Below are 13,985 nucleotides of genomic sequence, written 5' to 3' on the forward strand. Positions count from 1 at the left end.
AAATTTTTTTATTTTTCAAAAAACAAAAAGTGTGAAACAGGTTTTTTACTCAAAAATTCATTACTCAAAAACAACTCATTTTAGCTACTGGGCATTCAGCTCAATTGAAGTTTGAGGTGTCCTCTTGATTTGGAAAAAGTTATAAAAAAAACAAAAATACGCTTTTGGAAATATTGAATTTCGAAAAAATTTCATTTTTTTTCTTTTTTGCTAAATAAAAAATTTTCAACTACTTCTGTGCAATTGTTTCTACATTAAGTCGCTCGTGTAAGTAATGATGATCATTTTGAACCCAGAATTATTAAAATCGGTTCATTTTTGACTAAGTTATGAGCATTAAAAAAAAAAAATTTTCTTATATTATATAATTAAAAAAAATCGATTTTGAGCCGAAAAACAAAATTGCCGATAATTCTTGAAAAAAATTTTTTTCGGGCGAACAAAAAAATACGTGTCTCATTATTTTGACAAGCGAGCAACATATTTGAGTTACATCGAAATCGACGAACATGACCCGAATAGCCCGGTTGAATTGAAATGGAAAGCATCAGTGCGTACAAGTATTTTTAGTTCGAATCACGTCAGGAATATTTTTTAAATATAAATTTTTGATGTTGAAGTGAGTTTGGATAGTGTTTTAAGCAATAAGAGGTAGAAGGTTTTGAAAGTTGTTTGATGTATATTAGTTTGTATGACCGATACAAATTTGCTTAATACATCATATGAGAGAATACTAAGTGGAGATCAATTAAAAAAAACAAGAATATGAACTTATTTATGTATGTATGTAGAGTACAGCGGATACTAACCTTAAGGATATGTGTATTTTTCCCTATTTTAATTTTCGTATATTTTAAATGGTCAATGGTTCATAAGATTTATAAATCAAGCATACGAGGTGTGTTCAAAAAGTATCGCGAATTTTGTGTCGTTTAAAAAATTATTTATTTATTTATTCATTAATATTATATCTATTTTGTCCCCTTCAAAGTAGTTCCCATGAGATATTATGCACTTGTGCCAACGTTTTTTCCAATCTTCTGGACCAGTTTTGGAACGAATTTTGCGGCGACCCGTCTCATGCCCAAATCATTGAAAAAAATCGAATGGCATGAGCCAATCGATATGTCTAGGTCGTCAGCAACTTCTCTAACGGTGATGCGACGATTGGCCGCTACCATTTTCTTCACTTCATCAATTTTTTGCCTGTTATTGAAGTGCTTGGGCGTCCGGTACGCTTTTCGTACGGGAGATTGATGCAGGTAAACTTTCTCAACATAATGGTGTTTTATGTGAAAGTCTTCTTGCTTAATCATCGCTCTTAACCACAGTACCTGACATGATCAGGATACTAGGAGGGAATTTTCCAATGCGCGCATAAAATTTTTAGGTAGTTCGAGCTCAAGTATTGCACGCTATTATTGAACATAGCAACTAAAACATGTACCCTCAATTAAAAACAAAGAAAATAAATGTTTATATTTATAAGATCTCAATTTTTGCTTTTTAATTTGGGGACATCGCCAATCGAGGGCCGGCAGCCAAAGTGCCGTGATATCATTTAATAATTGTATTTAACAGCTGCTGCTTGTCATCAATGTGGTAAATCTAAACATTCATAAAATCTAAATATGAACACTCCGAATATTGTCGACGTCGGGCGCTCATAAATGAAAAAGGCAATATGCAGGTAGCCCACGATATAGATAATACAAATAGTAGCGCCTACCGAAAAGGGCTACCTTATTTTTGACGAATTTGACAATTAAGCGTCGTCAGTACAGAAATGCAATCAACCTTTATGTGCAAATGTATGCGCTATGCTGACAACAATTCAGCAGGTGTGACCCATATCAGACCGTTAACTGGTTCTCAGCGATTTTGAAGCAATCAGCTGATTTGCTGACGCAACCGAGATTATCACAGTGGTTTGTTTACGACAGAGGTCGGCAAAAGCAGAAATTGTGCTGGCTATGTACAAATAAATTCATGAAAATATTTTCCATGATGGAAAGAATACCGTTACTTTGCTCTTAGCAAATTTGACAATGAGTGACGTCGTATTAGCACCAGTATGGCCAGATTACCATTTTCGTAACTTTATTTATCATATTTTTGTTATTTAGTCTCGGAGTTTTAGTTCTTTCTTCATGGCATTTTTCTAGCCTGTTCAAATTAAAATGTACTGTTTTAAATTTTGTTAAATATAATTTTTTTTTAATAAGTTGAATAATTCACTCAGTTTTATTCAGCTTTACTTTTTTTAACATCTGGTCGCATTGCCCGCGATTGCAATTGTTGTTGGTTTTCTTCTCCTTTCAGCAGTCAAATCTCTCTCTTGCTACTGCAGTGTTGCCTAGCTTTGCATATAAAAACGCACTAAAATGCCCATTTAAAGAAAATAAAACACCAAATTTTTATTGAATTACCTAAAGAACTTTGTGTGCGTGACAAATTGTCTTTAAAATGTACGTTTTTTTTTAAATAAATGTGTTATGGTTATGTTACAACTTAATTTATGAGTTTTTTGTACAGAGAAACTCTTTTGTTAAGAGCACGACTCCTTTGCTTTATTTGAGGTTATGTAACAAGATAAGGTACTCTTTTTGTAAAAATTTCGTTATGGCTTTTTCAGTATTTTATGTTATTTTGTTGTCTATTTTAACTATGTCTAAGCCTCTTGATGCCCAAGGTCCCTCTAAGGATTGAGGTCCGATTACACCTCTATGGTTTTAATTCGCATTCAGTAAATTCAAACGCTTTTTAAAATATGTAAAACGGCTTTTAATGTTAAGAAGAGTTGAGAAAAGAAATTTAATATTCTTGCATAACCTTAAAAGGAGGAAACAATTAAACTTTCACTTTTAAAATACCAAATTTAATAAGAACCAACAAATTTTCATTAAAACTAAAATCTTCTCAGAGTGACCTTTTTATCTCAACTCATTTGTTCAATAATACAGTTTTTTTATAACTTACAGTTTCGGTAGTTATAAATTAAAAAAACAGAAACAAACACCAAACTTAAACATTTTTGCATTTTGGGTATAAAAAAGGACTTTCCATGTACTTTTGCTAATTCTTCCTCTTCTTTTTATGTGTTTACTTCCTGTAGTTACGTCACGACGCAATCTTGTATCACATCATTCTTGCGGCTTGCCCGTTCGCGATCACTCACAACAGCTTATCGCGCGATGGAGAGAATACCAAAAGTGGCGACATCCGAGAGTTATTCTTCTCTCAGTGAATTTGAAAAATCAGCTCATTTGCTGTCATTACATTGTAATTGAATATTTATTTTCGTTTTATTGTTGTATTGTTGTAGAGTTTTTAATTTTCATTGTTGTTCACGAGCGTATTTCCCCTACAACGCCGTTCTCTTTCGCGTTTATTCAACAACATTGTCATCTATCACAACGTCATCATCACAATGTTGTCATCTATCATTCTTGAGCTTATCTCGAAACATTTTCAAGGACGTTGTATATTAAATGTATTTTCGCGTTTGTTTTTGTTATGAACTTTGTTATACCGGAAGCATTTATGTACATATGTAAGTACAATTTAGCAGCAATAATAAGGTAATAATTACGCCTTGGTTTTCCTATGACCTTGCCAAGACGACAGAAAGGTACCTGTGTGCAATGAGTCTGTTTTGCCTGAAGCAGATTGCAACATTGCAGTGTCAAAATACTTATGTTTGCTTAAATATTTTCCACTAATATGTATTTAGTATGTTTTCAAAATAACTATGAAATGTGGTCTATACATGATTTTTGCCGTTTTAGAGTCGTAGCAGGTAGGTTTACTTTGTTTTGTTTTCAAACTGCAATTTGCAAATGCAAAGATGCGTGGTTATCTAGGGATTCCTCTGAAAACCAGAGGCTTCATAAACATTTTCTTCGTCAATTGGCATGTGGGACGGGTACAAAATTGCTATGGTATAACAATTAGCATTCACAATTCTAGCTGTTGATTTCTGTATTTGAAAATGACTACTTTGCAAAATTCTGTTTTAGAAATTCTCAGAACCCTACGGGTAATGCGAATAAGTGCACGTTCTCAGAATTTTTGCTACAGACGGTTATATTTAGGGCAGTATTAAATTTTAGGGCGGCCGCCGTAGCTGAATGGGTTGGTGCGTGATTACCTTTCGGAATTCACAGAGAGAACGTTGGTTCGAATCTCGGTGGAACCGAAATTAATAAAAACATTTTTCTAATAGCGGTCGCCCTTCGGCAGGCAATGGCAAACCTCCGAGTGTATTTCTGCCATGAAAAAGCTTCTCATAAAAATATCTGCCGTTCGGGGTCGGCTTGAAACTGTAGGCCCCTCCATTTGTGGAACAACATCAAGGCGCACACCACAAATAGGAGGAGGAGCTCAGCCAAACACCGAAAAAAGGGTGTACGCGCCAATTATATATATATATATATTAAAAAAATTGCTAGTGCTAATTTTATGAACAGTTCACATTGGTTTTGTACAGAGGAACTGGACAGTGTATGATTCTCCACATACTACAGGGTCCGGCACTCAAAGTGTTACCAACTTCAGAGGCATTAGCTGTCTGTTAGATGGCTAAATGACAGCGTAGAGTGTTGTTTACAAGCTTTGCCGAGAGTAAACGCGAAAAAAGATAATCAGTAATGGATTTCAAACGTTATTTGTGATTGCATTACATTTGGCTGGAAAATCACAACCAGCGATTGTTCATGAGCTCGAGCAGCTTAAAGTAAATAAAGTTTTTGTTTATTGCACCATTTCTCGTTACAATGATACTGGTAGCATCGCGAAACGTCATCAAACTTCAAGGAGGTGGTCATCAAAAGACCGCAACGAGAAATGGTTCAAAAAGTGAAGACTTGAGCGAAATCCCCGACGAAATGCCAATCAAATGGCGAAAGAACTGAAAATATCCGACCATAGCGTCCGCGGCATACTAAAAAATTCTCTCAAAGTCAAGCCTGACAAGACCCAAAAGGCGTATGATATCACACCAAAGCAGCAACAAGTTAGACTTGAGCAATTCGTAAACTCCCAAAACGATAGAATTTATTTCACTGACCGTTTATACGAGAATTTGAGTCATCGATTGGCCGCAGGTAATGGTTTGGGCCGCTGCAACCGCAGATGGGCGCTCTCTAATCGTTTTCACCGAGCCTTGCGTCAAGTAAATGCGAAATATTATCGGGGAACTATTCCGGCGCCGCTGTTGATTCTTATAAAATTTGATATTTTGAAAGTGTAAATTTAATTACGATAGGCGCCTTCTCATTATTTTTTCCATCATGCTTTTAATTATTGCCCGTAATTTCATTTTTGTACAATCACGTAGACAAGCCGCTTAAATAATAAAGTAAAATTATTTTTAAGGATTTTATTAAAATACTCGTGGGCGTCTCCTAACGAAAAAGCGCGTTCGCCCACTTATTTTCAATAGAATATGCGTGCCCCTCTTGCAGTTTTTGAGAATTTTTTCACAAATTCGAAAATATTCAGAATAATTGAAGAAGCCCGATGTCTGCCAAGTTACAACCGAATAAAGGCGAAATTTAAGGTGCTTAGCTACCAACAAACATACAAATGACCGTAATGATACTCAAATCATGTATTGTTCAAATAGGGTTTTTATTATACTCCTATTCATACAATTTTAAGTAAATAAAGGGTTGTTTTTCTTTTTGATTGGCGCGTTAACCGCTTGCGCGATTTCGACCGAGTTTAAAAAACCGAGGCAGTCGTTTCTTTCTCGTGCTAGCCGGCGCCAAATAAAAGATACCTACCTGCACATTTTTTAAATTATTTCCTTTTATTATATCTGGGGTTGCATACTTTTCAAAGAATCATTCAGGTTTGGAAGCAATTGAAATTATGGGGATCGATTGCTCTAGAGCGTATGTCATCGATGAACTCAAAAACTACTGGACCGATTATTATAAAAATTGGTATATATGTGTATTTTTCCACGGAGAAGGTTTGTAGAATATGCTCATTGATGTCACTCGCCACCAGGTGGCGCTGCAGAGTAGCAACTTTTGGTCCGTTCAACTGATTGTCATAAAACTTAGTATGACCATGTATTTTTACACAGAGGAAACGTAGCAACGCGAGCCGGGTATAGCTAGTATTAAATAAAACTTAATTTCAATAAATATCTTAAAAAAGTGTTGAGGTTGTCAGGGTTGGGCTTGTGGAGGTTCATAGGCTTTGTATTGGGTAGAGAACTTTTTTATTGTTTGAAAATTGACATTTTTCTAAAATGTGGTAAATCTTGGTTAGGGACCTATTTCAGTATCTGCATATATTGGTAGTGTTTTTATCTATTCAATTCTGGTTTGTCAAAGTGCTGTTTCCTAATCTTATTCTACTAGTTCTACTAGGTCCATTCTTGTTAGTTATGAGTTGTGGTCGATTTAGGAGATTTCGTTCATAGTTAATTTTTGTGGGCTTATTATTTTATACCAAGTGATAGGTTTTTCGTATGATCTATTTTGGTTAAGTCTAAAAAGTTTTTTGATGTAGCGCTGCATATCGCTATCTAACTGATATGGACGGATCTCAAGGCCTCGTTTGCAGTTAGATTGGCTAGTTTTTTGCCTCTAGTGTGTACGTGGTGTGGTACGCAGGCAAGTTTTACTTTATTTTTATCCTTTTTAAATCAATTTCTCACGCTGTCTGCATAAATGTTATTACTTTTTGGCTTTTTATGGCTTTGAGAGATGAAAGTGGGTCTGTGGCGATTGCAAATTTACCTGGACTATAGCTGACAAGTAGATGGCAATGATTTTTAACATCTCAAAGGCTTAAGAGTGATGTATGGAATTTCTTTACATCACATTTTCCAAAAATAGTGGACTTTTATAAAAACTTCTAATGTTTCTGGTTGAAGGCTCAGTATTTCGACTCGAATATTTTCCTTCAGCTGTCTAATAGTCTCTGGTTTACTAAGATACACTTTGTCTTTTAAATATCCCCATAAAAAGAAGTCAGGCGCAGTAAAATCTGGCGAACGAGGTGGCCAAGGGAAATCTGAATTTTTGGAAATCAGACGTTCGCCAAAAATTTCACGCAGCAGGTCCATAGTTTGCCTAGCAATATGCGCAGTTGCTCCATCTTGTTGAAACCACAAATTAGGATACTGCTCCGCCATTAGCCGCAAAGGGGTTTCAATCAATTTAAGAAGCTCCTGAAATCGATTCGGGCGTTTCATCCTCATTATTCGAAGAAATATTGACCGATAACTCTAGTAGCCATAACACCGTACTAAACTGTACATTTAGGTGGGTGCAACTGATGTTGGTGTGTTGCCCTTGGATTTTTAGAGCCCCACAATCTACAGTTTTGTTTGTTGACATGAAGGCTGTGGGAGCTGATCTGGAATTAAAATGTTGCCGATATTTACGCTGCGTTAAAACAATTGATCGTTGACAAGAATAGAAAAACTCGATAACTTTAACACGTTGTGTGGTACTGTAGGGTTCCATAATAAATTTCCAACAATTCAATTATAACCTACAAAAAGAGAAAAATAAATATGTCAAAAAATAAAAAAAGTTATTTGTGCTTAACATTAGTAGCCCTTATTTGGCCCACCCTGTTCTTATTCCTTTTTACGCGTTTTGTGGACTGTCTGGCTGGTATCTAAAGGGTTTAATGCCTTAAGATAAAACATATAATGACTACCAATTTGTTGTGTGGCTTAAATTACTGTATGCTTTTGTGGAACTATGTTAAGAGTTTTCTTTATTGTTATTATTATTATTATTTTTTGAAATATTTTTTTCTAAATTTCTTTATTTATGTTTATCCAAATAAAATGCCAATGTAATAACGGCCTGCTTAAGGCTATTAAAAATTTATTTTTTTATTAAAAAGGTAGTAGCCATTTAAATATCACCTTACACAGAATGTGCCATAAAATTAATTTGATAAAATATAAACACTTCAAAAGTCAAATGTTTGATTAACTTATATATTCATATAGTACTTCAAAAAATGTAAATCATATAAATAAAACATTTATTAATTACCTACTTAATTATCGCTCAATTACTTAAAAGCGCATCGAATTACCTTAACACTACCAACAAAATAAAATAACACAAAGAAATCAAGATACACAATCTACACCACTCGTATAACACCACACACAATGGGAAGCCAAACAGAGTAGAGTAGAGTGGAGTGGAGTAGAGTAGAGCCACTCAACACAACATTAAACATTATTTATCGCCTCTTTTGTATGCGCGTTGATATGCGACGGACAGGCCAACAAACCGAGCAGATCTGTGCCTACTTGTAGTTGGCATGTTAGCATCAAGATAGGCAGACAAACAGGCTGAAAGGCAAGGTAAGCAAGCATTCACAGTTACACACATAGGCATTCAGGCGTTCAGTCATTCATCGAGAGTATTCAAACTAAAAGGCGAACAAACCGATGTCAAAAAAAAAAACGCCCGAAAGCCAAGCAGAGAACATTTGAAAACCGAGTCTGTATATATTCCATTTTTATATGTATGAGTGCATGTACATGTGTGCGCCCTTTTTCAAATTAATATACAAAAACCAAAACCGAAAAAATTTAACATCAATATCAAAAATCAAAAAAATGAGCTCACGCGCCTCAAAAGCCATCCATCCATGCACCTAACCAATCCAGTAACCAACCAACCTACGAAATACTCAAAAATTAAATCTGCTCTCACTCTCTTTGTCAGCACTGCTATGACCATATCTGACCCGCATCATATGCATATACATACATATACACATGCAGCTCGTGTGTATAGCCTGTCCACAATTGAATATCTTTTTTCCGCTTTAGTTTAATTCTCCTTTAATAATAACATTAAACAATTTAATCTGTAAGTATATCAGTTGCTAACACCAACATTAACAGCAATACCAGCAACAACAATGGGAACACACACACACACATGTATAAAATGTGTACAAATACATACACATATCGAAGAGTTAAGGTGAGTGAATGTATGCATATATGGTTTGTGCTCCTTACGGCATATTGTTGGTGGAATAGTGTTGTTTTTGCAGTTGCTGCCTACCACTGCTGTGTCACACCGAAGTATCATCAGACTGATCGGATACAAAACCAAAAGTGCACAAAAATCCACTCCCAATTTATCACTCAATTAGCACGCAAAAATGTAGTAAATTTACTACCATTTGACATGAAGAGTCACACAGTCAGTCAGTTAGTTGGCGTATAAAAGCCGCCAGCAAAAATAAAATGCAATAAAAAATAATACTAAGCAAAATATGTTGTGTGTTTAATTCATAAGTGTGTGAAAGACAGATAGAAAGAGCCAGAGAGAGGGAGAGAGATAGAGGGAGCGAGTGATAGAGATAAAATGGTACGAATGAGCACATTTCACAGAAAATACACATCTCTACTCTCTACTCAGAAAAATCCGTTCGAACTCTCTCTCACCAACTCTTAATGCTTCTTATCAGACGCGTGTGGCTAGAGTTGGAACATGTCAAGCTTCTCGCTTATTTTACGTTTTATTTTAGCCTCACACATACGAAAGAACCTCTAAAAATTTAGATGATATGCGACCAGCTTCATGCTATTTTTCGAATGCCCTGAATGAAATTTTTACAAGCAGGAGAGTATATGAGCGATTTTGCGATTTAGTGGTGGTAGTGTGATAGTAAAATAGTAGTTTAATTTTGGTACTGAAAGAGTACTTAGAAGGTAGTAGATGTGTAGGATTGTAGCAAATAAAGTACTGAGAGTGTAGTAACTTTTGTAAAAAGTACTGAGTAAGTTTACTAAATATATATAATAGAGAGCGGAGTCCCCATACCACACAAGTTGACAACGCTGCCAGAGTATGCCAGAACACAAACAAAATTAAATTCTCTGGTGTTCTATCACCAATACTTGCTCACACCTTAACAACAGCAACAGAAGCAGCTGTTCTTCACCACTGCTGCTGGTTAAGGTGGCGCTCACCTAGGCAGCTACGCGTGAGCCAAACGATTATCGGCCACAAAAGGCAGATGTGCGCTTTACGTGCAAACATAAGTTGAGACGTACATACAAAAATATGCACATTCATATACATATATACAATTTGTTTGCCTGTCGGTGCTCTCGTGCTTATATTTGTTTTCACTGTAGTGCGGGAGTGTAGCGCATGGAGGTTCCTCAACTGTTCTCTATAAATGAGTTTACATGCATGCTGCTCTCTTTCCGCTTCCTTCCTGCCCTAAAATACTATTGCAGCACTCAACATACTTTAGTGCACATACGCACATACATACGCACAGACATTTATTACTTTAGCTGCTGTGCGACGATTGTTGCAGTTTTGTTCGCCTGTGGGGTGGAAATTATGTTTTATTATTTGTCGCTTGAATTGTTTGTTCTCTGGGTCGAGTGTTTTGACTTGGTCCTTATAGTTGAGTCCTGCGCATCGCAGTGAGCTCTGGCAAATGTATAAATGCTACTGTTGTTGTTATTCCAGTTACTGTCAGCTTATCATCCGCTCTTTAGCCTCCTTAACTCGCAGTAATAGAACCGCCCAACGCCTTTGTTCTGCTTCAAATAAAAAAACAAAAAAAAGAAACAAAAATTGGAATTGTTTTTGTAAAAAGAAAATCGCTGTTGCAGGATGACTCGAGCATATCATGCGCGACAGCTGTTGGTTTTATTTTTCTTGATATCTCTCAGCCATTGCCATGATTTCGTTGATGAAAATGTGATGTTCGCTGAAGGAGGTGAGGATTGTACAGCAAATGTGTATGTACATACCATACATTTATATATACATACGTTTATGCAGGTATGTACGTATACACATTAGGGCAGCCCGATTTCATTCTGACTCTCAAAACGGGTTCGAAGGGCTTGATTAAGTCAATCATTTACATAATATGACGTACCCAAAGATAGATTCCAATAGAGTTCGCCGTCTATGTTGACATGTAGCTATATAAACTACATATGAATATCGGTTGTTACTGTACGTGGAACCATCAAATGGAGAGCATTTAAACAAAGTTACAGAGTTTGTCATATCAGGAGGTGAGCTTTTGTTCAAGGCGTCTATATTATGCTACTGCAGACTGGTCACCATTAATAAAGGTTCCCTCCTTGGCCGCGGTGGTTCACTGTGTGGCTCCGGAAAGATTTCGCCAGTCTGATCCATGGTGGAATAAATTTAGGAAGTATGGCCAAGAGCAGACCTTTAACCAGCTCTCCACGAATTTGAAATTACACCGGTTTGTTTACAAAAAAACTGAGAGCGAGTTGGTGATATACGAAAAAATCAACACGGTTTTCACTCATGTTGCTTCGCTGCCCTCTAAACAACGACTGATTGGACGAGTTTGTCAAATGAGCGGGCAGAATTCGGCTGCCGAGTACCCCTTGATGTGGCAGCCGACGTTATGGCGAACTCTTGTTTTCGACAGTGACTACGCTTTTGATTTATGACTTGGACTTCGGATATCTCGTGGTTGCGGCATTCTGCCACTTGCGTATGTTGGCGTAAAACTTAATAGAAATGGCTGGAGAGCATTTTTGACCCGTATAATTCTAGAAGCCTCCGGAGGTGTATTTGAGGGGACTTCGACACTTACCATCATCTCTGGTGAGGTTGGAATCGATTTTCAAAACTCTCACGGGGAGCATTAGCGGGAGTTCGTTTACGTCAGAAAGGGCACCGTCAGCCATGTCAGGCCTACAGTTCGCTGATAGTGCATCTGTTACTTTAATTTCAAGCCACATATACCTGGCCACAGGGACATTGTAGGAAAATGCGATATAAGACCAGTATGGGGCTACCACTGCTACGTGAGTATTGAGGTATCCTTCACTACTTGTGGTCTGCTCCTGGAAAGGTGAACATCGCAACCAACCCAGTGAGTGCTGGGGAAAGAACTCCGGCTTGTCATTTCACGGGGTCCTTCCGCTTACACCTCGATGAGAGGGGCTGAAGTAAGCTCTGGATACTAATCTCTCTTACCTCTCTACTATATGGGTATTCTAATCGGGTGTGAGTCCCTTTTGTGGCAGCTGTCTGTTTTGGAGAGACTAAGCTCTAGGGATCTTGGCGCTCTCTGTTTTGCTAAGTTTGCGAAAAAGGCAGATTTTGATATTACAAGAAGCGATTACCGCAACCGCAAATGGTCATTGTTCAGCCACTCATCCTTAACTTTTCTCCACTTCAATGGCACCACAATGGATGATTTTCAAGTTTTCGTTTAAGTGAGCCCTTTTGGACTGAACTCTTGGACTGTCTTCCAATCAAATATTTCTTCTTCTTTTCTCATTCATATATGAAGGCAGGTGCAGAATCTTATCCCCACCCTAATACTTGTTTTTATCGAGGCATATATGGATTTTTTTTGTTTTGTTGCTGCTGTGGGTGGTGATAGCGCCATCCATGCTGACTATTAGATTTTTGTATTACTGTATCATTTCGGGATGCTGCTGAATTGAAATTCGCGCTCCACTGTTTGATTTCATGTATGCGTGACAAAAATAAACAAAAAAAAAAAAACGTCGGTTCTACCAAAACTTTAACCCTCACTTGGAGTTTCTCAGGGGGCAACCTTCATCCTCACTGCTGCGCATTTTTTATTAACTGCTCACGCGTGCTTTCATATCCTGCGCCTTTTCATTTTATTTAGTACATTTATCTGATCTTTGATTTTGTTTTGTTTTCAGATTTTATTAAAAAAATTTCACTCAGTTCTCAGTGCTGATGCAGCTACTGTTTTCTTTTTTCTGTTTTTGTTGCTACATACAAATGTTTTAATACCAATATCAACACCACCAAACACACAAATTCAGAAGCAGTGGCTACAGCGAGTAGAGTGGAGATAGCACATCCCTTTTGCCTTTGGCAGGAAGAAATCGCTTTCGCCCTATGATGTGATTTTCTGAGTATCCGAGTGCGTACATATGTACATATCCAATGTAGGTATGTTGCTACTTCAGAATGCCGCATAAATATGGAAAATATTCGGTCGTACCCTAGGGGTTGCTCTGACGGTACTATACATACGTATGCATAGCTACATACAAAGATGCATGTGCGTGTGTACCTACGAATTTGATTTTACAGCAAATACAGTAAATGTTTGCAAATTTTATTTTTTTGGGGATGTTGGTGTTGGGTGACTTTTAAAACCGTGGGGTTCCCCTTGTTTCTGAGTTCGAAATGTGCGAATTCGATTTCTTTTTTAAGAGTTTGCACGATGTATTTTTATGCTAGGGTATCAGTCGTATACTTGAGGGAAAAGTACAAACGGAGTTGCTTTTAAAATGCTATTGATTTTATTCAAAATAAATATATTTACATATACATATATGTATGTATACAGTGGTGGTGCAGAAAATAACACCATGGCCATGGACTTTGAAAATAACTTTTAGGTCAAATAATATTTGAGCAGGAAAACGGGCGACGTGAAACGTGAGAGCCATTGCGTGGGCGTTATGAAGTTCGGAACGTTGTTTTTTAACCATTCTTGGCTCACTCGAGCTTTGTGAGATGGTGCCGAGTTCTGTTGAAATGTCCACGGTCTGCCACCGAAATGTTTGTCTGCCCACGACTTCAAAGCAACCTTCAGAATACTTTCCCGATGATATTTCGCATTTACTTTGAAGTCAGGCTTGATGAAAACGATTGGAGAGCGCCCATCTGCGGTTACAGCAGCCCAAACCATTACCTGTGGCGGGTGCTGCCTCCTAGTGGCCAATAGATTACTCAAATTCTCTTATGAACGGTCAGGCAAATAAACCCTATCGTTTTGGGAGTTTACCTATTGCTCAATTTGAAAAAATTTTCACAGCTTTCGGTCAAGCGAAGCAGCTCCTTTGCTCTCTCAAGTCTGACTTGTTGCTGCTTTGGTGTGGCATCATCCGCCTTTTAGATCTTGTCAGGCTTGACTTTGAGATAATTTTTTAGTATGCGGCGGACGTTACGGTCAGATATTTTCAGTTC

This window comes from Anastrepha obliqua, chromosome 3 (genome assembly GCF_027943255.1).
Source record: "Anastrepha obliqua isolate idAnaObli1 chromosome 3, idAnaObli1_1.0, whole genome shotgun sequence".
Taxonomy (NCBI): Eukaryota; Metazoa; Arthropoda; class Insecta; order Diptera; family Tephritidae; genus Anastrepha; species Anastrepha obliqua.